The sequence below is a fragment of the Hyperolius riggenbachi genome, chromosome 5, assembly GCF_040937935.1.
Source record: "Hyperolius riggenbachi isolate aHypRig1 chromosome 5, aHypRig1.pri, whole genome shotgun sequence".
In the NCBI taxonomy this organism is placed as follows: domain Eukaryota; kingdom Metazoa; phylum Chordata; class Amphibia; order Anura; family Hyperoliidae; genus Hyperolius; species Hyperolius riggenbachi.
This window is the reverse complement of record NC_090650.1, coordinates 231,803,050-231,828,811: the sequence shown is the minus strand read 5'-3', so window position 1 is coordinate 231,828,811 and position 25,762 is coordinate 231,803,050.

Below are 25,762 nucleotides of genomic sequence, written 5' to 3'. Positions count from 1 at the left end.
GTGTATGGGGAGTTCACACTCCCCACATTGCGGTGCACTGGTTCGTAAGTGCTCTATTTAACGGAAACGCATACCTATGTTACTAGGCGGCTCCTGCAGTGATCTGCGTCAGACCGGAACTCATGTAGGTCTATGGTCATGCACCTGAAAAAACCTGCCTAAAGACTAAGACAAGTGTAATGCACAAATATCAGACAATAACAAACGTCAAAATGACAAATCCATAACGATGAACAAAAATTAACAGTAGCTAAAGACACCAAAGAGAGATAACCAATGCCCTTGTGAGCTTACTATCTAAAGGAATATGTATTTTTTTTTTTTGCAGGATTTACTATTTGTATGTGAAAGAAGTTTGAATGGTGAAAAATTACAAATGTGTGGAATGTTTAAATTCCAACAATTTAGTCTTGAAAACTGGTTAAAAAACCATCAGCTTTTTTAAAACCGACTCTCGCGACATTATTTCTACTTCTTTAAGTTCAAACATCTTTCCCCCCTGCATGGCCTCCTCCATTTCCCCTCAATAGCCATGCCACACCTCACCGGATTGCTAGATTCTATTAATCCTTTAAAGCAACCCCAAATGGAAAAAAAAAATACCTAAACATATCTCCAGATGGTATAGAAAATGCCAACAGAAGCGCTAATAAGTACATCCAATACTTATTTTTTCTAGACAAAGTTTTAAGATCACGTGGAATATTAGTCAAAAGATACAAAATGATCCCTGCACATTCACATGTGAAACATGTGGTTGCTGCATCTTTTAATATATGCAATGGTTATACCTCTCTTTGTTACTTTAGTTCTCTCATATTGATATACCAGACTGGATATAAAGATACTTTTTCTGCATCTGTTTGAATAACATATGCATGTTTATAATATCTCAATTAATACTAGTGTGAAAAAAAACAATGACAGGCTACAGAAATGGAACTGTGGGAAAAGTGAGAGCCACAAGGAAGTATAACCACCAAGGACTGCACTTCCTACATACCAGAAGAAGGTAAAACACCCAAAAAAGCATACACTAATTTGCTTTAGAGGGAAAGACCTTTTCTCATACATGTTCCACTTGTCATTGTTTCATCTTTTATAAATACTATATACAAAATAACATACCAAGAAATATATAGACAAAGACCTTAAGGGCCTTTTTCACACTGGGGCAATGTGGTACGCTAAATGTATTGCACTACGCCACCAGGCAGTAAGAGTGTATGGGGAGTTCACACTCCCCACATTGCGGTGCACTGGTCCGGAAGTGCTCTATTTAACGTAAACGCATACCTATGTTACTAGGCGGCTCTTGCAGTGATCTGCATCAGACCGGAACTCATGTAGGTCTACGGTCATGCACCTGAAAAAAACCTGTCTAAAGACTAAGACAAGTGTATTGCACAAATATCAGACAATAACAAAAGTCAAAATGACAAATCCATAACGATGAACAAAAATTAACAGTAGCTAAAGACACCAAAGAGAGATAACCAATGCCCTTGTGAGCTTACTATCTAAAGGAATATGTATTTTTTTTTGCAGGATTTACTATTTGTATGTGAAAGAAGTTTGAATGGTGAAAAATTACAAATGTGTGGAATGTTTAAATTCCAACAATTTAGTCTTGAAAACTGGCTAAAAAACCATCAGCTTTTTTAAAACCGACTCTTGCGGCTTTATTTCTACTTATTTAAGTTCAAACATCTTTCCCCCCTGCATGGCCTCCTCCATTTCCCCTCAATAGCCATGCCACACCTCACCGGATTGCTAGATTCTATTAATACTTTAAAGCAACCCCAAATGGAAAAAAAAATTACCTTAACATAACTCCAGATGGTATAAAAATGCCAACAGAAGCGCTAATAAGTACATCCAATACTTATTTTTTCTGGACAAAGTTTTAAGATCACGTGGAATATTAGTCAGAAGATACAAAATGATCCCTGCACATTCACATGTGGTTGCTGCATCTTTTATTGTATGCAATGGTTATACCTATCTTTGTTACTTTAGTTCTCTCATATTGATATACCAGACTGGATTTAAAGTTACTTTTTCTGCATCTGTTTGAATAACATATGCATGTTTATAATATCTCAATTAATACTAGTGTGAAAAAAAACAATGACAGGCTACAGAAATGGAACTGTAAAAAAAGTGAGAGCCACAAGGAGGTATAACCACCAAGGACTGCACTTCCTACATACCAGAAGAAGGTAAAACACCCAAAAAAGCATACACTAATTTGCTTTAGAGGGAAAGACCTTTTCTCATACATGTTCCACTTGTCATTGTTTTATCTTTTATAAATACTATAAACAAAAATAACATACCAAGAAATATATAGACAAAGACCTTAAGGGCCTTTTTTCACACTGGGGCGATGTGGTACGCTAAATGTATCGCACTACGCCACCAGGCAATAAGAGTGTATGGGGAGTTCACACTCCCCACATTGCGGTGCATTGGTCCGGAAGTGCTCTATTTAACGTAAATGCATACCTATGTTACTAGGCGGCTCCTGCAGTGATCTGCGTCAGACCGGAACTCATGTAGGTCTATGGTCATGCACCTGAAAAAACCTGCCTAAAGACTAAGACAAGTGTAATGCACAAATATCAGACAATAACAAAAGTCAAAATGACAAATCCATAACGATGAACAAAAATTAACAGTAGCTAAAGACACCAAAGAGAGATAACCAATGCCCTTGTGAGCTTACTATCTAAAGGAATATGCATTTTTTTGTTTTTGCAGGATTTACTATTTGTATGTGAAAGAAGTTTGAATGGTGAAAAATTACAAATGTGTGGAATGTTTAAATTCAAACAATTTAGTCTTGAAAACTGGTTCAAAAACCATCAGCTTTTTCAAAAAGCCGACTCTAGCGGCTTTATTTCTACTTCTTTAAGTTCAAACATCTTTCCCCCCTGCATGGCCTCCTCCATTTCCCCTCAATAGCCATGCCACACCTCACCGGATTGCTAGATTATATTAATACTTTAAAGCAGGGGTCCCCAACCCCCGGTCCGCGACCCAATACCGGGCCGCGGGGCGTTTCGCACCGGGCCGCGGCAAATCCCCTGCCTCACAATGATTTTTTTGCTGGTGACTACCGTCCCGCCCCCTCCTTCATTAGCCGCGAGTGCACGCGGCTACATCTCCTCCTGCACGCATTAGAGCGCAGCCGCAGAAGCCGGAAGTCACGCCCAGCCCAACCCATCCCATCTTTCTTGGCGTCAGCGTGTGTAGCCTATGCAGCTGCGCTTTTCCCGGGCAGTGTGAGGCAGCGAGACTCGGTAAGGCGGCTGTCTATATACCAGCGTTTTTCCACCTTTGAATCTAGCCTCACTACCTGTTCCGATACTTCTGTGCTGCATAGGTCAGGCCTTAGGCCTGGGATTGTTACACATGCAATTTAACAAGTATGCAGTGATCATAGTTCTGTGCAGTTTTTGATCCACCTCTTGCTGGCTTGTTTGCGGGCTAACTATACTTGCTATACTCGGCTAACTATACTTGCTATACTGGGCTAACTATACTTGCTATACTGGGCTAACTATACTTGCTATTCTGGGCTAACTATACTTGCTATTCTGGGCTAACTATACTTGCTATTCTGGGCTAACTATACTTGCTATTCTGGGCTAACTATACTTGCTATTCTGGGCTAACTATACTTGCTATTCTGAGCTAACTACTGGCTATACTGGGCTAACTATACTTGCTATACTGGGCTAACTATACTTGCTATACTGGGTTAACTATACTTGCTATACTAGGCTAACTGTACTTGCTATACTGGGCTGACTGTACTTGCTATACTGTGGTAACTGTACTAGCTATACTGGGGTAACTATACTTGCTATAGTAGGCTAACTGTACTTGCTATAGTGTGGTAACTGTACTTGCTATACTGGGGTAACTATACTTGCTATACTAGGCTAAGTGTACTTGCTATACTGTGGTAACTGTACTTGCTATACTGGGGTAGATATACTTGCTATACTAGGCTAACTGTACTTGCTATACTGGGGTAACTACTGGCTATACTGGGGTAGCTATACTTGCTATACTAGGCTAACTGTACTTACTATACTGGGGTAACTATACTTGCTATACTGTGGTAACTGTACTAGCTATACTGGGGTAACTATACTTGCTATACTAGGCTAACTGTACTTGCTATACTGGGGTAGCTATACTTGCTATACTAGGCTAACTGTACTTGCTATACTGGGGTAGCTATACTTGCTATACTAGGCTAACTATACTTGCTATACTGGGGTAACTACTGGCTATACTGGGGTAGCTATACTTGCTATACTAGGCTAACTGTACTTGCTATACTGGGGTAACTATACTTGCTATACTAGGCTAACTGTACTTGCTATACTGGGGTAACTACTGGCTATACTGGGGTAGCTATACTTGCTATACTAGGCTAACTGTACTTGCTATAGTGTGGTAACTGTACTTGCTACACTGGGCTAACTGTACTTGCTATACTGTGGTAACTGTACTTGCTATACTAGGCTAACTGTACTTGCTATACTGTGGTAACTGTACTTGCTATACTAGGCTAACTGTACTTGCTATACTAGGCTAACTGTACTTGCTATACTAGGCTAACTGTACTGGCTATACTGTGGTAACTGTACTTGCTATACTGGGCTAACTGTACTTGCTATACTGGGCTAACTGTACTTGCTATACTGTGGTAACTGTACTTGCTATACTGTGGTAACTGTACTTGCTATACTGTGGTAACTGTACTTGCTATACTGTGGTAACTGTACTTGCTATACTGTGGTAACTGTACTTGCTATACTGGGGTAACTATACTTGCTATACTAGGCTAACTGTACTGGCTATACTGTGGTAACTGTACTTGCTATACTGGGGTAACTATACTTGCTATACTAGGCTAACTGTACTTGCTATACTGTGGAAACTGTACTTGCTATACTGTGGAATCTAAGAAAAAAGGGGGGGCTGCTGCCGCTAACACTAGCCACGCCCACTCACTGCCCCCCCCCCCCCACCCCCGGGGGGCCCCGGAGAAAATTTTGGTCGGGATAGTGGGCCCCGGGCTCAAAAAGGTTGGGGACCCCTGCTTTAAAGCAACCCCAAATGGTAAAAAAATTACCTAAACATGTCTCCAGAGGGTATAAAAAATGCCAACAGAAGCGCTAATAAGTACATCCAATACTTATTTTTTTCTGGACAAAGTTTTAAGATCACGTGGAATATTAGTCAAAAGATACAAAATGATCCCTGCACATTCACATGTGAAACATGTGGTTGCTGTATCTTTTATTATATGCAATGGTTATACCTCTCTTTGTTACTTTAGTTCTCTCATATTGATATACCAGACTGGATTCAAGGATACTTTTTCTGCATCTGTTTGAATAACATATGCATGTTTATAATATCTCAATTAATACTAGTGTGAAAAAAAACAATGACAGGCTACAGAAATTGAACTGTTGTAAAAAGTGAGAGCCACAAGGAAGTATGACCACCAAGGACTGCACTTCCTACATACCAGAAGAAGGTAAAACACCCAAAAAAGCATACACTAATTTGCTTTAGAGGGAAAGACCTTTTCTCATACATGTTCCACTTGTCATTGTTTCATCTTTTATAAATACTATATACAAAAATAACATACCAAGAAATATATAGACAAAGACCTTAAGGGCCTTTTTCACACTGGGGCAATGTGGTACGCTAAATGTATTGCACTACGCCACCAGGCAGTAAGAGTGTATGGGGAGTTCACACTCCCCACAGTGCGGTGCACTGGTTCGTAAGTGCTCTATTTAACGGAAACGCATACCTATGTTACTAGGCGGATCCTGCAGTGATCTGCGTCAGACCGGAACTCATGTAGGTCTATGGTCATGCACCTGAAAAAACCTGCCTAAAGACTAAGACAAGTGTAATGCACAAATATCAGACAATAACAAAAGTCAAAATGACAAATCCATAACGATGAACAAAAATTAACAGTAGCTAAAGACACCAAAGAGAGATAACCAATGCCCTTGTGAGCTTACTATCTAAAGGAATATGTATTTTTTTGCAGGATTTACTATTTGTATGTGAAAGAAGTTTGCATGGTGAAAAATTACAAATGTGTGGATTGTTTAAATTCCAACAATTTAGTCTTGAAAACTGGTTAAAAAACCATCAGCTTTTTTAAAACCGACTCTTGCGGCTTTATTTCTACTTATTTAAGTGCAAACATCATACCCCCCTGCATGGCCTCCTCCATTTCCCCTCAATAACCATGCCACACCTCACCGGATTGCTAGATTCTATTAATACCTTAAAGCAACCCCAAATGGAAAAAAAAATTACCTAAGCATATCTCCAGATGGTATAGAAAATGCCAACAAAAGCGCTAATAAGTACATCCAATACTTATTTTTTCTGGACAAAGTTTTAAGATCACGTGGAATATTAGTCAAAAGATACAAAATGATCCCTGCACATTCACATGTGAAACATGTGGTTGCTGTATCTTTTATTATATGCAATGGTTATACCTCTCTTTGTTACTTTAGTTCTCTCATATTGATATACCAGACTGGATTTAAAGATACTTTTTCTGCATCTGTTTGAATAACATATGCATGTTTATAATATCTCAATTAATACTAGTGTGAAAAAAAACAATGACAGGCTACAGAAATGGAACTGTAGGAAAAAGTGAGAGCCACAAGGAAGTATAACCACCAAGGACTGCACTTCCTACATACCAGAAGAAGGTAAAACACCCAAAAAAGCATACACTAATTTGCTTTAGAGGGAAAGACCTTTTCTCATACATGTTCCACTTGTCATTGTTTCATCTTTTATAAATACTATATACAAAAATAACATACCAATAAATATATAGACAAAGACCTTAAGGGCCTTTTTCACACTGGGGCAATGTGGTACGCTAAATGTATCGCACTACGCCACCAGGCAGTAAGAGTGTATGGGGAGTTCACACTCCCCACATTGCGGTGCACTGGTTCGTAAGTGCTCTATTTAACGGAAACGCATACCTATGTTACTAGGCGGATCCTGCAGTGATCTGCAGCAGACCGGAACTCATGTAGGTCTATGGTCATGCAGCTGAAAAAACCTGCCTAAAGACTAAGACAAGTGTAATGCACAAATATCAGACAATAACAAAAGTCAAAATGACAAATCCATAACGATGAACAAAAATTAACAGTAGCTAAAGACACCAAAGAGAGATAACCAATGCCCTTGTGAGCTTACTATCTAAAGGAATATGTATTTTTTTGCAGGATTTACTATTTGTATGTGAAAGAAGTTTGCATGGTGAAAAATTACAAATGTGTGGATTGTTTAAATTCCAACAATTTAGTCTTGAAAACTGGTTAAAAAACCATCAGCTTTTTTAAAACCGACTCTTGCGGCTTTATTTCTACTTATTTAAGTGCAAACATCATTCCCCCCTGCATGGCCTCCTCCATTTCCCCTCAATAACCATGCCACACCTCACCGGATTGCTAGATTCTATTAATACTTTAAAGCAACCCCAAATGGAAAAAAAAATTACCTAAGCATATCTCCAGATGGTATAGAAAATGCCAACAAAAGCGCTAATAAGTACATCCAATACTTATTTTTTCTGGACAAAGTTTTAAGATCACGTGGAATATTAGTCAAAAGATACAAAATGATCCCTGCACATTCACATGTGAAACATGTGGTTGCTGTATCTTTTATTATATGCAATGGTTATACCTCTCTTTGTTACTTTAGTTCTCTCATATTGATATACCAGACTGGATTTAAAGATACTTTTTCTGCATCTGTTTGAATAACATATGCATGTTTATAATATCTCAATTAATACTAGTGTGAAAAAAAACAATGACAGGCTACAGAAATGGAACTGTAGGAAAAAGTGAGAGCCACAAGGAAGTATAACCACCAAGGACTGCACTTCCTACATACCAGAAGAAGGTAAAACACCCAAAGAAGCATACACTAATTTGCTTTAGAGGGAAAGACCTTTTCTCATACATGTTCCACTTGTCATTGTTTCATCTTTTATAAATACTATATACAAAAATAACATACCAAGAAATATATAGACAAAGACCTTAAGGGCCTTTTTCACACTGGGGCAATGTGGTACGCTAAATGTATCGCACTACGCCACCAGGCAATAAGAGTGTATGGGGAGTTCACACTCCCCACATTGCGGTGCATTGGTCCGGTAGTGCTCTATTTAACGTAAATGCATACCTATGTTACTAGGCGGCTCCTGCAGTGATCTGCGTCAGACCGGAACTCATGTAGGTCTATGGTCATGCACCTGAAAAAACCTGCCTAAAGACTAAGACAAGTGTAATGCACAAATATCAGACAATAACAAAAGTCAAAATGACAAATCCATAACGATGAACAAAAATTAACAGTAGCTAAAGACACCAAAGAGAGATAACCAATGCCCTTGTGAGCTTACTATTTAAAGGAATATGCATTTATTTTTGTTTTTGCAGGATTTACTATTTGTATGTGAAAGAAGTTTGAATGGTGAAAAATTACAAATGTGTGGAATGTTGAAATTCAAACAATTTAGTCTTGAAAACTGGTTCAAAAACCATCAGCTTTTTCAAAAAGCCGACTCTAGCGGCTTTATTTCTACTTCTTTAAGTTCAAACATCTTTCCCCCCTGCATGGCCTCCTCCATTTCCCCTCAATAGCCATGCCACACCTCACCGGATTGCTAGATTATATTAATACTTTAAAGCAACCCCAAATGGTAAAAAAAAATTACCTAAACATATCTCCAGAGGGTATAAAAAATGCCAACAGAAGCGCTAATAAGTACATCCAATACTTATTTTTTTTCTGGACAAAGTTTTAAGATCACGTGGAATATTAGTCAAAAGATACAAAATGATCCCTGCACATTCACATGTGAAACATGTGGTTGCTGCATCTTTTATTATATGCAATGGTTATACCTCTCTTTGTTACTTTAGTTCTCTCATATTGATATACCAGACTGGATTTAAAGATACTTTTTCTGCATCTGTTTGAATAACATATGCATGTTTATAATATCTCAATTAATACTAGTGTGAAAAAAACAATGACAGGCTACAGAAATGGAACTGTGGGAAAAGTGAGAGCCACAAGGAAGTATAACCACCAAGGACTGCACTTCCTACACACCAGAAGAAGGTAAAACACCCAAAAAAGCATACACTAATTTGCTTTAGAGGGAAAGACCTTTTCTCATACATGTTCCACTTGTCATTGTTTCATCTTTTATAAATACTATATACAAAATAACATACCAAGAAATATATAGACAAAGACCTTAAGGGCCTTTTTCACACTGGGGCAATGTGGTACGCTAAATGTATCGCACTACGCCACCAGGCAGTAAGAGTGTATGGGGAGTTCACACTCCCCACATTGCGGTGCATTGGTCCGGAAGTGCTCTATTTAACATAAATGCATACCTATGTTACTAGGCGGCTCCTGCAGTGATCTGCGTCAGACCGGAACTCATGTAGGTCTATGGTCATGCACCTGAAAAAACCTGCCTAAAGACTAAGACAAGTGTAATGCACAAATATCAGACAATAACAAAAGTCAAAATGACAAATCCATAACGATGAACAAAAATTAACAGTAGCTAAAGACACCAAAGAGAGATAACCAATGCCCTTGTGAGCTTACTATCTAAAGGAATATGTATTTTTTGCAGGATTTACTATTTGTATGTGAAAGAAGTTTGCATGGTGAAAAATTACAAATGTGTGGATTGTTTAAATTCCAACAATTTAGTCTTGAAAACTGGTTAAAAAACCATCAGCTTTTTTAAAACCGACTCTTGCGGCTTTATTTCTACTTATTTAAGTTCAAACATCTTTCCCCCCTGCATGGCCTCCTCCATTTCCCTTCAATAGCCATGCCACACCTCACCAGATTGCTAGATTCTATTAATACTTTAAAGCAACCCCAAATGGAAAAAAAAAATTACCTAAACATATCTCCAGATGGTATAGAAAATGCCAACAAAAGCGCTAATAAGTACATCCAATACTTATTTTTTCTGGACAAAGTTTTAAGATCACGTGGAATATTAGTCAAAAGATACAAAATGATCCCTGCACATTCACATGTGAAACATGTGGTTGCTGCATCTTTTATTATATGCAATGGTTATACCTCTCTTTGTTACTTTAGTTCTCTCATATTGATATACCAGACTGGATTTAAAGATACTTTTTTTGCATCTGTTTGAATAACATATGCATGTTTATAATATCTCAATTAATACTAGTGTGAAAAAAAACAATGACAGGCTACAGAAATGGAACTGTGGGAAAAGTGAGAGCCACAAGGAAGTATAACCACCAAGGACTGCACTTCCTACATACCAGAATAAGGTAAAACATCCAAAAAAGCATACACTAATTTGCTTTAGAGGGAAATACCTTTTCTCATACATGTTCCACTTGTCATTGTTTCATCTTTTATAAATACTATATACAAAATAACATACCAAGAAATATATAGACAAAGACCTTAAGGGCCTTTTTCACACTGGGGCAATGTGGTACGCTAAATGTATCGCACTACGCCACCAGGCAGTAAGAGTGTATGGGGAGTTCACACTCCCCACATTGCGGTGCATTGGTCCGGAAGTGCTCTATTTAACATAAATGCATACCTATGTTACTAGGCGGCTCCAGCAGTGATCTGCGTCAGACCGGAACTCATGTATGTCTATGGTCATGCACCTGAAAAAACCTGCCTAAAGACTAAGACAAGTGTAATGCACAAATATCAGACAATAACAAAAGTCAAAATGACAAATCCATAACGATGAACAAAAATTAACAGTAGCTAAAGACACCAAAGAGAGATAACCAATGCCCTTGTGAGCTTACTATCTAAAGGAATATGTATTTTTTGCAGGATTTACTATTTGTATGTGAAAGAAGTTTGCATGGTGAAAAATTACAAATGTGTGGATTGTTTAAATTCCAACAATTTAGTCTTGAAAACTGGTTAAAAAACCATCAGCTTTTTTAAAACCGACTCTTGCGGCTTTATTTCTACTTATTTAAGTTCAAACATCTTTACCCCCTGCATGGCCTCCTCCATTTCCCCTCAATAGCCATGCCACACCTCACCGGATTGCTAGATTCTATTAATACTTTAAAGCAACCCCAAATGGAAAAAAAAATTACCTTAACATAACTCCAGATGGTATAAAAATGCCAACAGAAGCGCTAATAAGTACATCCAATACTTATTTTTTTCTGGACAAAGTTTTAAGATCACGTGGAATATTAGTCAGAAGATACAAAATGATCCCTGCACATTCACATGTGAAACATGTGGTTGCTGCATCTTTTATTGTATGCAATGGTTATACCTATCTTTGTTACTTTAGTTCTCTCATATTGATATACCAGACTGGATTTAAAGTTACTTTTTCTGCATCTGTTTGAATAACATATGCATGTTTATAATATCTCAATTAATACTAGTGTGGAAAAAAACAATGACAGGCTACAGAAATGGAACTGTAAAAAAAGTGAGAGCCACAAGGAAGTATAACCACCAAGGACTGCACTTCCTACATACCAGAAGAAGGTAAAACACCCAAAAAAGCATACACTAATTTGCTTTAGAGGGAAAGACCTTTTCTCATACATGTTCCACTTGTCATTGTTTCATCTTTTATAAATACTATATACAAAAATAACATACCAAGAAATATATAGACAAAGACCTTAAGGGCCTTTTTCACACTGGGGCAATGTGGTACGCTAAATGTATCGCACTACGCCACCAGTCAGTAAGAGTGTATGGGGAGTTCACACTCCCCACATTGCGGTGCACTGGTCCGTAAGTGCTCTATTTAACGTAAACGCATACCTATGTTACTAGGCGGCTCCTGCAGTGATCTGCGTCAGACCGGAACTCATGTAGGTCTATGGTCATGCACCTGAAAAAACCTGCCTAAAGACTAAGACAAGTGTAATGCACAAATATCAGACAATAACAAACGTCAAAATGACAAATCCATAACGATGAACAAAAATTAACAGTAGCTAAAGACACCAAAGAGAGATAACCAATGCCCTTGTGAGCTTACTATCTAAAGGAATATGTTTGTTTTTTATTGCAGGATTTACTATTTGTATGTGAAAGAAGTTTGAATGGTGAAAAATTACAAATGTGTGGAATGTTTAAATTCCAACAATTTAGTCTTGAAAACTGGTTAAAAAACTATCAGCTTTTTTAAAACCGACTCTCGCGACATTATTTCTACTTCTTTAAGTTCAAACATCTTTCCCCCCTGCATGGCCTCCTCCATTTCCCCTCAATAGCCATGCCACACCTCACCGGATTGCTAGATTCTATTAATCCTTTAAAGCAACCCCAAATGGAAAAAAAAATACCTAAACATATCTCCAGATGGTATAGAAAATGCCAACAGAAGCGCTAATAAGTACATCCAATACTTATTTTTTCTAGACAAAGTTTTAAGATCACGTGGAATATTAGTCAAAAGATACAAAATGATCCCTGCACATTCACATGTGAAACATGTGGTTGCTGCATCTTTTAATATATGCAATGGTTATACCTCTCTTTGTTACTTTAGTTCTCTCATATTGATATACCAGACTGGATTTAAAGAAACTTTTTCTGCATCTGTTTGAATAACATATGCATGTTTATAATATCTCAATTAATACTAGTGTGAAAAAAAACAATGACAGGCTACAGAAATGGAACTGTGGGAAAAGTGAGAGCCACAAGGAAGTATAACCACCAAGGACTGCACTTCCTACATACCAGAAGAAGGTAAAACACCCAAATAAGCATACACTAATTTGCTTTAGAGGGAAAGACCTTTTCTCATACATGTTCCACTTGTCATTGTTTCATCTTTTATAAATACTATATACAAAATAACATACCAAGAAATATATAGACAAAGACCTTAAGGGCCTTTTTCACACTGGGGCAATGTGGTACGCTAAATGTATTGCACTACGCCACCAGGCAGTAAGAGTGTATGGGGAGTTCACACTCCCCACATTGCGGTGCACTGGTCTAGAAGTGCTCTATTTAACGTAAACGCATACCTATGTTACTAGGCAGCTCTTGCAGTGATCTGCGTCAGACCGGAACTCATGTAGGTCTACGGTCATGCACCTGAAAAAAACCTGCCTAAAGACTAAGACAAGTGTATTGCACAAATATCAGACAATAACAAAAGTCAAAATGACAAATCCATAACGATGAACAAAAATTAACAGTAGCTAAAGACACCAAAGAGAGATAACCAATGCCCTTGTGAGCTTACTATCTAAAAAAATAAGTATTTTTTTGCAGGATTTACTATTTGTATGTGAAAGAAGTTTGAATGGTGAAAAATTACAAATGTGTGGAATGTTTAAATTCCAACAATTTAGTCTTGAAAACTGGTTAAAAAACCATCAGCTTTTTTAAAACCGACTCTCGCGACATTATTTCTACTTCTTTAAGTTCAAACATCTTTCCCCCCTGCATGGCCTCCTCCATTTCCCCTCAATAGCCATGCCACACCTCACCGGATTGCTAGATTCTATTAATCCTTTAAAGCAACCCCAAATGGAAAAAAAAATACCTAAACATATCTCCAGATGGTATAGAAAATGCCAACAGAAGCGCTAATAAGTACATCCAATACTTATTTTTTCTAGACAAAGTTTTAAGATCACGTGGAATATTAGTCAAAAGATACAAAATGATCCCTGCACATTCACATGTGAAACATGTGGTTGCTGCATCTTTTAATATATGCAATGGTTATACCTCTCTTTGTTACTTTAGTTCTCTCATATTGATATACCAGACTGGATATAAAGATACTTTCTCTGCATCTGTTTGAATAACATATGCATGTTTATAATATCTCAATTAATACTAGTGTGAAAAAAAACAATGACAGGCTACAGAAATGGAACTGTGGGAAAAGTGAGAGCCACAAGGAAGTATAACCACCAAGGACTGCACTTCCTACATACCAGAAGAAGGTAAAACACCCAAAAAAGCATACACTAATTTGCTTTAGAGGGAAAGACCTTTTCTCATACATGTTCCACTTGTCATTGTTTCATCTTTTATAAATACTATATACAAAATAACATACCAAGAAATATATAGACAAAGACCTTAAGGGCCTTTTTCACACTGGGGCAATGTGGTACGCTAAATGTATTGCACTACGCCACCAGGCAGTAAGAGTGTATGGGGAGTTCACACTCCCCACATTGCGGTGCACTGGTCCGGAAGTGCTCTATTTAACGGAAACGCATACCTATGTTACTAGGCGGCTCTTGCAGTGATCTGCATCAGACCGGAACTCATGTAGGTCTACGGTCATGCACCTGAAAAAAACCTGCCTAAAGACTAAGACAAGTGTATTGCACAAATATCAGACAATAACAAAAGTCAAAATGACAAATCCATAACGATGAAGAAAAATTAACAGTAGCTAAAGACACCAAAGAGAGATAACCAATGCCCTTGTGAGCTTACTATTTAAAGGAATATGCATTTATTTTTGTTTTTGCAGGATTTACTATTTGTATGTGAAAGAAGTTTGAATGGTGAAAAATTACAAATGTGTGGAATGTTTAAATTCAAACAATTTAGTCTTGAAAACTGGTTCAAAAACCATCAGCTTTTTCAAAAAGCCGACTCTAGCGGCTTTATTTCTACTTCTTTAAGTTCAAACATCTTTCCCCCCTGCATGGCCTCCTCCATTTCCCCTCAATAGCCATGCCACACCTCACCGGATTGCTAGATTATATTAATACTTTAAAGCAACCCCAAATGGTAAAAAAAAATTACCTAAACATATCTCCAGAGGGTATAAAAAATGCCAACAGAAGCGCTAATAAGTACATCCAATACTTATTTTTTTTCTGGACAAAGTTTTAAGATCACGTGGAATATTAGTCAAAAGATACAAAATGATCCCTGCACATTCACATGTGAAACATGTGGTTGCTGCATCTTTTATTATATGCAATGGTTATACCTCTCTTTGTTACTTTAGTTCTCTCATATTGATATACCAGACTGGATTTAAAGATACTTTTTCTGCATCTGTTTGAATAACATATGCATGTTTATAATATCTCAATTAATACTAGTGTGAAAAAAACAATGACAGGCTACAGAAATGGAACTGTGGGAAAAGTGAGAGCCACAAGGAAGTATAACCACCAAGGACTGCACTTCCTACATACCAGAAGAAGGTAAAACACCCAAAAAAGCATACACTAATTTGCTTTAGAGGGAAAGACCTTTTCTCATACATGTTCCACTTGTCATTGTTTCATCTTTTATAAATACTATATACAAAATAACATACCAAGAAATATATAGACAAAGACCTTAAGGGCCTTTTTCACACTGGGGCAATGTGGTACGCTAAATGTATCGCACTACGCCACCAGGCAGTAAGAGTGTATGGGGAGTTCACACTCCCCACATTGCGGTGCATTGGTCCGGAAGTGCTCTATTTAACATAAATGCATACCTATGTTACTAGGCGGCTCCTGCAGTGATCTGCGTCAGACCGGAACTCATGTAGGTCTATGGTCATGCACCTGAAAAAACCTGCCTAAAGACTAAGACAAGTGTAATGCACAAATATCAGACAATAACAAAAGTCAAAATGACAAATCCATAACGATGAACAAAAATTAACAGTAGCTAAAGACACCAAAGAGAGATAACCAATGCCCTTGTGAGCTTACTATCTAAAGGAATATGTATTTTTTGCAGGATTTACTATTTGTATGTGAAAGAAGTTTGCATGGTGAAAAATTACAAATGTGTGGATTGTTTAAATTCCAACAATTTAGTCTTGAAAACTGGTTAAAAAACCATCAGCTTTTTTAAAACCGACTCTTGCGGCTTTATTTCTACTTATTTAAGTTCAAACATCTTTCCCCCCTGCATGGCCTCCTCCATTTCCCTTCAATAGCCATGCCACACCTCACCAGATTGCTAGATTCTATTAATACTTTAAAGCAACCCCAAATGGAAAAAAAAATTACCTTAACATAACTCCAGATGGTATAAAAATGCCAACAGAAGCGCTAATAAGTACATCCAATACTTATTTTTTCTGGACAAAGTTTTAAGATCACGTGGAATATTAGTCAAAAGATACAAAATGATCCCTGCACATTCACATGTGAAACATGTGGTTGCTGCATCTTTTATTATATGCAATGGTTATACCTCTCTTTGTTACTTTAGTTCTCTCATATTGATATACCAGACTGGATTTAAAGATACTTTTTTTGCATCTGTTTGAATAACATATGCATGTTTATAATATCTCAATTAATACTAGTGTGAAAAAAAACAATGACAGGCTACAGAAATGGAACTGTGGGAAAAGTGAGAGCCACAAGGAAGTATAACCACCAAGGACTGCACTTCCTACATACCAGAATAAGGTAAAACATCCAAAAAAGCATACACTAATTTGCTTTAGAGGGAAATACCTTTTCTCATACATGTTCCACTTGTCATTGTTTCATCTTTTATAAATACTATATACAAAATAACATACCAAGAAATATATAGACAAAGACCTTAAGGGCCTTTTTCACACTGGGGCAATGTGGTACGCTAAATGTATCGCACTACGCCACCAGGCAGTAAGAGTGTATGGGGAATTCACACTCCCCACATTGCGGTGCATTGGTCCGGAAGTGCTCTATTTAACATAAATGCATACCTATGTTACTAGGCGGCTCCTGCAGTGATCTGCGTCAGACCGGAACTCATGTATGTCTATGGTCATGCACCTGAAAAAACCTGCCTAAAGACTAAGACAAGTGTAATGCACAAATATCAGACAATAACAAAAGTCAAAATGACAAATCCATAACGATGAACAAAAATTAACAGTAGCTAAAGACACCAAAGAGAGATAACCAATGCCCTTGTGAGCTTACTATCTAAAGGAATATGTATTTTTTGCAGGATTTACTATTTGTATGTGAAAGAAGTTTGCATGGTGAAAAATTACAAATGTGTGGATTGTTTAAATTCCAACAATTTAGTCTTGAAAACTGGTTAAAAAACCATCAGCTTTTTTAAAACCGACTCTTGCGGCTTTATTTCTACTTATTTAAGTTCAAACATCTTTACCCCCTGCATGGCCTCCTCCATTTCCCCTCAATAGCCATGCCACACCTCACCGGATTGGTAGATTCTATTAATACTTTAAAGCAACCCCAAATGGAAAAAAAAATTACCTTAACATAACTCCAGATGGTATAAAAATGCCAACAGAAGCGCTAATAAGTACATCCAATACTTATTTTTTTCTGGACAAAGTTTTAAGATCACGTGGAATATTAGTCAGAAGATACAAAATGATCCCTGCACATTCACATGTGAAACATGTGGTTGCTGCATCTTTTATTGTATGCAATGGTTATACCTATCTTTGTTACTTTAGTTCTCTCATATTGATATACCAGACTGGATTTAAAGTTACTTTTTCTGCATCTGTTTGAATAACATATGCATGTTTATAATATCTCAATTAATACTAGTGTGAAAAAAAACAATGACAGGCTACAGAAATGGAACTGTAAAAAAAGTGAGAGCCACAAGGAGGTATAACCACCAAGGACTGCACTTCCTACATACCAGAAGAAGGTAAAACACCCAAAAAAGCATACACTAATTTGCTTTAGAGGGAAAGACCTTTTCTCATACATGTTCCACTTGTCATTGTTTCATCTTTTATAAATACTATATACAAACATAACATACCAAGAAATATATAGACAAAGACCTTAACGGCCTTTTTCACACTGGGGCAATGTGGTACGCTAAATGTATCGCACTACGCCACCAGTCAGTAAGAGTGTATGGGGAGTTCACACTCCCCACATTGCGGTGCACTGGTCCGTAAGTGCTCTATTTAACGTAAACGCATACCTATGTTACTAGGCGGCTCCTGCAGTGATCTGCGTCAGACCGGAACTCATGTAGGTCTATGGTCATGCACCTGAAAAAACCTGCCTAAAGACTAAGACAAGTGTAATGCACAAATATCAGACAATAACAAACGTCAAAATGACAAATCCATAACGATGAACAAAAATTAACAGTAGCTAAAGACACCAAAGAGAGATAACCAATGCCCTTGTGAGCTTACTATCTAAAGGAATATGTTTTTTTTTTTTTGCAGGATTTACTATTTGTATGTGAAAGAAGTTTGAATGGTGAAAAATTACAAATGTGTGGAATGTTTAAATTCCAACAATTTAGTCTTGAAAACTGGTTAAAAAACCATCAGCTTTTTTAAAACCGACTCTCGCGACATTATTTCTACTTCTTTAAGTTCAAACATCTTTCCCCCCTGCATGGCCTCCTCCATTTCCCCTCAATAGCCATGCCACACCTCACCGGATTGCTAGATTCTATTAATCCTTTAAAGCAACCCCAAATGGAAAAAAAAATACCTAAACATATCTCCAGATGGTATAGAAAATGCCAACAGAAGCGCTAATAAGTACATCCAATACTTTTTTTTTCTAGACAAAGTTTTAAGATCACGTGGAATATTAGTCAAAAGATACAAAATGATCCCTGCACATTCACATGTGAAACATGTGGTTGCTGCATCTTTTAATATATGCAATGGTTATACCTCTCTTTGTTACTTTAGTTCTCTCATATTGATATACCAGACTGGATTTAAAGAAACTTTTTCTGCATCTGTTTGAATAACATATGCATGTTTATAATATCTCAATTAATACTAGTGTGAAAAAAAACAATGACAGGCTACAGAAATGGAACTGTGGGAAAAGTGAGAGCCACAAGGAAGTATAACCACCAAGGACTGCACTTCCTACATACCAGAAGAAGGTAAAACACCCAAATAAGCATACACTAATTTGCTTTAGAGGGAAAGACCTTTTCTCATACATGTTCCACTTGTCATTGTTTCATCTTTTATAAATACTATATACAAAATAACATACCAAGAAATATATAGACAAAGACCTTAAGGGCCTTTTTCACACTGGGGCAATGTGGTACGCTAAATGTATTGCACTACGCCACCAGGCAGTAAGAGTGTATGGGGAGTTCACACTCCCCACATTGCGGTGCACTGGTCTAGAAGTGCTCTATTTAACGTAAACGCATACCTATGTTACTAGGCAGCTCTTGCAGTGATCTGCGTCAGACCGGAACTCATGTAGGTCTACGGTCATGCACCTGAAAAAAACCTGCCTAAAGACTAAGACAAGTGTATTGCACAAATATCAGACAATAACAAAAGTCAAAATGACAAATCCATAACGATGAACAAAAATTAACAGTAGCTAAAGACACCAAAGAGAGATAACCAATGCCCTTGTGAGCTTACTATCTAAAAAAATAAGTATTTTTTTGCAGGATTTACTATTTGTATGTGAAAGAAGTTTGAATGGTGAAAAATTACAAATGTGTGGAATGTTTAAATTCCAACAATTTAGTCTTGAAAACTGGTTAAAAAACCATCAGCTTTTTTAAAAAAACCGACTCTCGCGACATTATTTCTACTTCTTTAAGTTCAAACATCTTTCCCCCCTGCATGGCCTCCTCCATTTCCCCTCAATAGCCATGCCACACCTCACCGGATTGCTAGATTCTATTAATCCTTTAAAGCAACCCCAAATGGAAAAAAAAAATACCTAAACATATCTCCAGATGGTATAGAAAATGCCAACAGAAGCGCTAATAAGTACATCCAATACTTATTTTTTCTAGACAAAGTTTTAAGATCACGTGGAATATTAGTCAAAAGATACAAAATGATCCCTGCACATTCACATGTGAAACATGTGGTTGCTGCATCTTTTAATATATGCAATGGTTATACCTCTCTTTGTTACTTTAGTTCTCTCATATTGATATACCAGACTGGATTTAAAGATACTTTTTCTGCATCTGTTTGAATAACATATGCATGTTTATAATATCTCAATTAATACTAGTGTGAAAAAAAACAATGACAGGCTACAGAAATGGAACTGTGGGAAAAGTGAGAGCCACAAGGAAGTATAACCACCAAGGACTGCACTTCCTACATACCAGAAGAAGGTAAAACACCCAAAAAAGCATACACTAATTTGCTTTAGAGGGAAAGACCTTTTCTCATACATGTTCCACTTGTCATTGTTTCATCTTTTATAAATACTATATACAAAAATAACATACCAAGAAATATATAGACAAAGACCTTAAGGGCCTTTTTCACACTGGGGCAATGTGGTACGCTAAATGTATCGCACTACGCCACCAGGCAATAAGAGTGTATGGGGAGTTCACACTCCCCACATTGCGGTGCATTGGTCTGGAAGTGCTCTATTTAACGTAAATGCATACCTATGTTACTAGGCGGCTCCTGCAGTGATCTGCGTCAGACCGGAACTCATGTAGGTCTATGGTCATGCACCTGAAAAAACCTGCCTAAAGACTAAGACAAGTGTAATGCACAAATATCAGACAATAACAAAAGTCAAAATGACAAATCCATAACGATGAACAAAAATTAACAGTAGCTAAAGACACCAAAGAGAGATAACCAATGCACTTGTGAGCTTACTATCTAAAGGAATATGTATTTTTTTTGCAGGATTTACTATTTGTATGTGAAAAAAGTTTGAATGGTGAAAAATTACAAATGTATGGAATGTTTAAATTCCAACAATTTAGTCTTGAAAACTGGTTAAAAAAAATCAGCTTTTTTAAAACCGACTCTTGCGGCTTTATTTCTACTTATTTAAGTTCAAACATCTTTCCCCCCTGCATGGCCTCCTCCATTTCCCCTCAATAGCCATGCCACACCTCACCGGATTGCTAGATTCTATTAATACTTTAAAGCAACCCCAAATGGAAAAAAAAATTACCTTAACATAACTCCAGATGGTATAAAAATGCCAACAGAAGCGCTAATAAGTACATCCAATACTTATTTTTTCTGGACAAAGTTTTAAGATCACGTGGAATATTAGTCAGAAGATACAAAATGATCCCTGCACATTCACATGTGAAACATGTGGTTGCTGCATCTTTTATTGTATGCAATGGTTATACCTATCTTTGTTACTTTAGTTCTCTCATATTGATATACCAGACTGGATTTAAAGTTACTTTTTCTGCATCTGTTTGAATAACATATGCATGTTTATAATATCTCAATTAATACTAGTGTGAAAAAAAACAATGACAGGCTACAGAAATGGAACTGTAAAAAAAGTGAGAGCCACAAGAAGGTATAACCACCAAGGACTGCACTTCCTACATACCAGAAGAAGGTAAAACACCCAAAAAAGCATACACTAATTTGCTTTAGAGGGAAAGACCTTTTCTCATACATGTTCCACTTGTCATTGTTTCATCTTTTATAAATACTATATACAAAAATAACATACCAAGAAATATATAGACAAAGACCTTAAGGCCCTTTTTTAACACTGGGGCAATGTAGTACGCTAAATGTATCGCACTACGCCACCAGGCAGTAAGAGTGTATGGGGAGTTCACACTCCCCACATTGCGGTGCACTGGTTCGTAAGTGCTCTATTTAACGGAAACGCATACCTATGTTACTAGGCGGCTCCTGCAGTGATCTGCGTCAGACCGGAACTCATGTAGGTCTATGGTCATGCACCTGAAAAAACCTGCCTAAAGACTAAGACAAGTGTAATGCACAAATATCAGACAATAACAAAAGTCAAAATGACAAATCCATAACGATGAACAAAAATTAACAGTAGCTAAAGACACCAAAGAGAGATAACCAATGCCCTTGTGAGCTTACTATTTAAAGGAATATGCATTTTTTTGCTTTTGCAGGATTTACTATTTGTATGTGAAAGAAGTTTGAATGGTGAAAAATTACAAATGTGTGGAATGTTTAAATTCAAACAATTTAGTCTTGAAAACTGGTTCAAAAACCATCAGCTTTTTCAAAAAGCCGACTCTAGCGGCTTTATTTCTACTTCTTTAAGTTCAAACATCTTTCCCCCTGCATGGCCTCCTCCATTTCCCCTCAATAGCCATGCCACACCTCACTGGATTGCTAGATTATATTAATACTTTAAAGCAACCCCAAATGGTAAAAAAAAATTACCTAAACATATCTCCAGAGGGTATAAAAAATGCCAACAGAAGCGCTAATAAGTACATCCAATACTTGTTTTTTTTCTGGACAAAGTTTTAAGATCACGTGGAATATTAGTCAAAAGATACAAAATGATCCCTGCATATTCACATGTGAAACATGTGGTTGCTGCATCTTTTATTATATGCAATGGTTATACCTCTCTTTGTTACTTTAGTTCTCTCATATTGATATACCAGACTGGATTTAAAGATACTTTTTCTGCATCTGTTTGAATAACATATGCATGTTTATAATATCTCAATTAATACTAGTGTGAAAAAAAACAATGACAGGCTACAGAAATGGAACTGTGGGAAAAGTGAGAGCCACAAGGAAGTATAACCACCAAGGACTGCACTTCCTACATAACAGAAGAAGGTAAAACATCCAAAAAAGCATACACTAATTTGCTTTAGAGGGAAATACCTTTTCTCATACATGTTTCACTTTTCATTGTTTCATCTTTTATAAATACTATATACAAAATAACATACCAAGAAATATATAGACAAAGACCTTAAGGGCCTTTTTCACACTGGGGCAATGTGGTACGCTAAATGTATCGCACTACGCCACCAGGCAGTAAAAGTGTATGGGGAGTTCACACTCCCCACATTGCGGTGCATTGGTCCGGAAGTGCTCTATTTAACATAAACGCATACCTATGTTACTAGGCGGCTCCTGCAGTGATCTGCGTCAGACCGGAACTCATGTAGGTCTATGGTCATGCACCTGAAAAAACCTGCCTAAAGACTAAGACAAGTGTAATGCACAAATATCAGACAATAACAAAAGTCAAAATGACAAATCCATAACGATGAACAAAAATTAACAGTAGCTAAAGACACCAAAGAGAGATAACCAATGCCCTTGTGAGCTTACTATCTAAAGGAATATGTATTTTTTTTGCAGGATTTACTATTTGTATGTGAAAAAAGTTTGAATGGTGAAAAATTACAAATGTGTGGAATGTTTAAATTCCAACAATTTAGTCTTGAAAACTGGTTAAAAAACCATCAGCTTTTTTAAAACCGACTCTTGCGGCTTTATTTCTACTTATTTAAGTTCAAACATCTTTCCCCCCTGCATGGCCTCCTCCATTTCCCCTCAATAGCCATGCCACACCTCACCGGATTGCTAGATTCTATTAATACTTTAAAGCAACCCCAAATGGAAAAAAAAAATACCTTAACATAACTCCAGATGGTATAAAAATGCCAACAGAAGCGCTAATAAGTACATCCAATACTTATTTTTTTCTGGACAAAGTTTTAAGATCACGTGGAATATTAGTCAGAAGATACAAAATGATCCCTGCACATTCACATGTGAAACATGTGGTTGCTGCATCTTTTATTGTATGCAATGGTTATACCTATCTTTGTTACTTTAGTTCTCTCATATTGATATACCAGAGTGGATTTAAAGTTACTTTTTCTGCATCTGTTTGAATAACATATGCATGTTTATAATATCTCAATTAATACTAGTGTGAAAAAAAACAATGACAGGCTACAGAAATGGAACTGTAAAAAAAGTGAGAGCCACAAGGAAGTATAACCACCAAGGACTGCACTTCCTACATACCAGAAGAAGGTAAAACACCCAAAAAAGCATACACTAATTTGCTTTAGAGGGAAAGACCTTTTCTCATACATGTTCCACTTGTCATTGTTTCATCTTTTATAAATACTATATACAAAAATAACATACCAAGAAATATATAGACAAAGACCTTAAGGGCCTTTTTCACACTGGGGCAATGTGGTACGCTAAATGTATCGCACTACGCCACCAGTCAGTAAGAGTGTATGGGGAGTTCACACTCCCCACATTGCGGTGCACTGGTCCGTAAGTGCTCTATTTAACGTAAACGCATACCTATGTTACTAGGCGGCTCCTGCAGTGATCTGCGTCAGACCGGAACTCATGTAGGTCTATAGTCATGCACCTGAAAAAACCTGCCTAAAGACTAAGACAAGTGTAATGCACAAATATCAGACAATAACAAACGTCAAAATGACAAATCCATAACGATGAACAATAATTAACAGTAGCTAAAGACACCAAAGAGAGATAACCAATGCCCTTGTGAGCTTACTATCTAAAGGAATATGTATTTTTTGCAGGATTTACTATTTGTATGTGAAAGAAGTTTGCATGGTGAAAAATTACAAATGTGTGGATTGTTTAAATTCCAACAATTTAGTCTTGAAAACTGGTTAAAAAACCATCAGCTTTTTTAAAACCGACTCTTGCGGCTTTATTTCTACTTATTTAAGTTCAAACATCTTTCCCCCCTGCATGGCCTCCTCTATTTCCCTTCAATAGCCATGCCACACCTCACCGGATTGCTAGATTCTATTAATACTTTAAAGCAACCCCAAATGGAAAAAAAAAATTACCTAAACATATCTCCAGATGGTATAGAAAATGCCAACAAAAGCGCTAATAAGTACATCCAATACTTATTTTTTCTGGACAAAGTTTTAAGATCACGTGGAATATTAGTCAAAAGATACAAAATGATCCCTGCACATTCACATGTGAAACATGTGGTTGCTGCATCTTTTATTATATGCAATGGTTATACCTCTCTTTGTTACTTTAGTTCTCTCATATTGATATACCAGACTGGATTTAAAGATACTTTTTCTGCATCTGTTTGAATAACATATGCATGTTTATAATATCTCAATTAATACTAGTGTGAAAAAAAACAATGACAGGCTACAGAAATGGAACTGTAGGAAAAAGTGAGAGCCACAAGGAAGTATAACCACCAAGGACTGCACTTCCTACATACCAGAAGAAGGTAAAACATCCAAAAAAGCATACACTAATTTGCTTTAGAGGGAAATACCTTTTCTCATACATGTTTCACTTGTCATTGTTTCATCTTTTATAAATACTATATACAAAATAACATACCAAGAAATATATAGACAAAGACCTTAAGGGCCTTTTTCACACTGGGGCAATGTGGTATGCTAAATGTATCGCACTACGCCACCAGGCAGTAAAAGTGTATGGGGAGTTCACACTCCCCACATTGCGGTGCATTGGTCCGGAAGTGCTCTATTTAACATAAATGCATACCTATGTTACTAGGCGGCTCCTGCAGTGATCTGCGTCAGACCGGAACTCATGTAGGTCTATGGTCATGCACCTGAAAAAACCTGCCTAAAGACTAAGACAAGTGTAATGCACAAATATCAGACAATAACAACAGTCAAAATGACAAATCCATAACGATGAACAAAAATTAACAGTAGCTAAAGACACCAAAGAGAGATAACCAATGCCCTTGTGAGCTTACTATCTAAAGGAATATGTATTTTTTGCAGGATTTACTATTTGTATGTGAAAGAAGTTTGCATGGTGAAAAATTACAAATGTGTGGATTGTTTAAATTCCAACAATTTAGTCTTGAAAACTGGTTAAAAAACCATCAGCTTTTTTAAAACCGACTCTTGCGGCTTTATT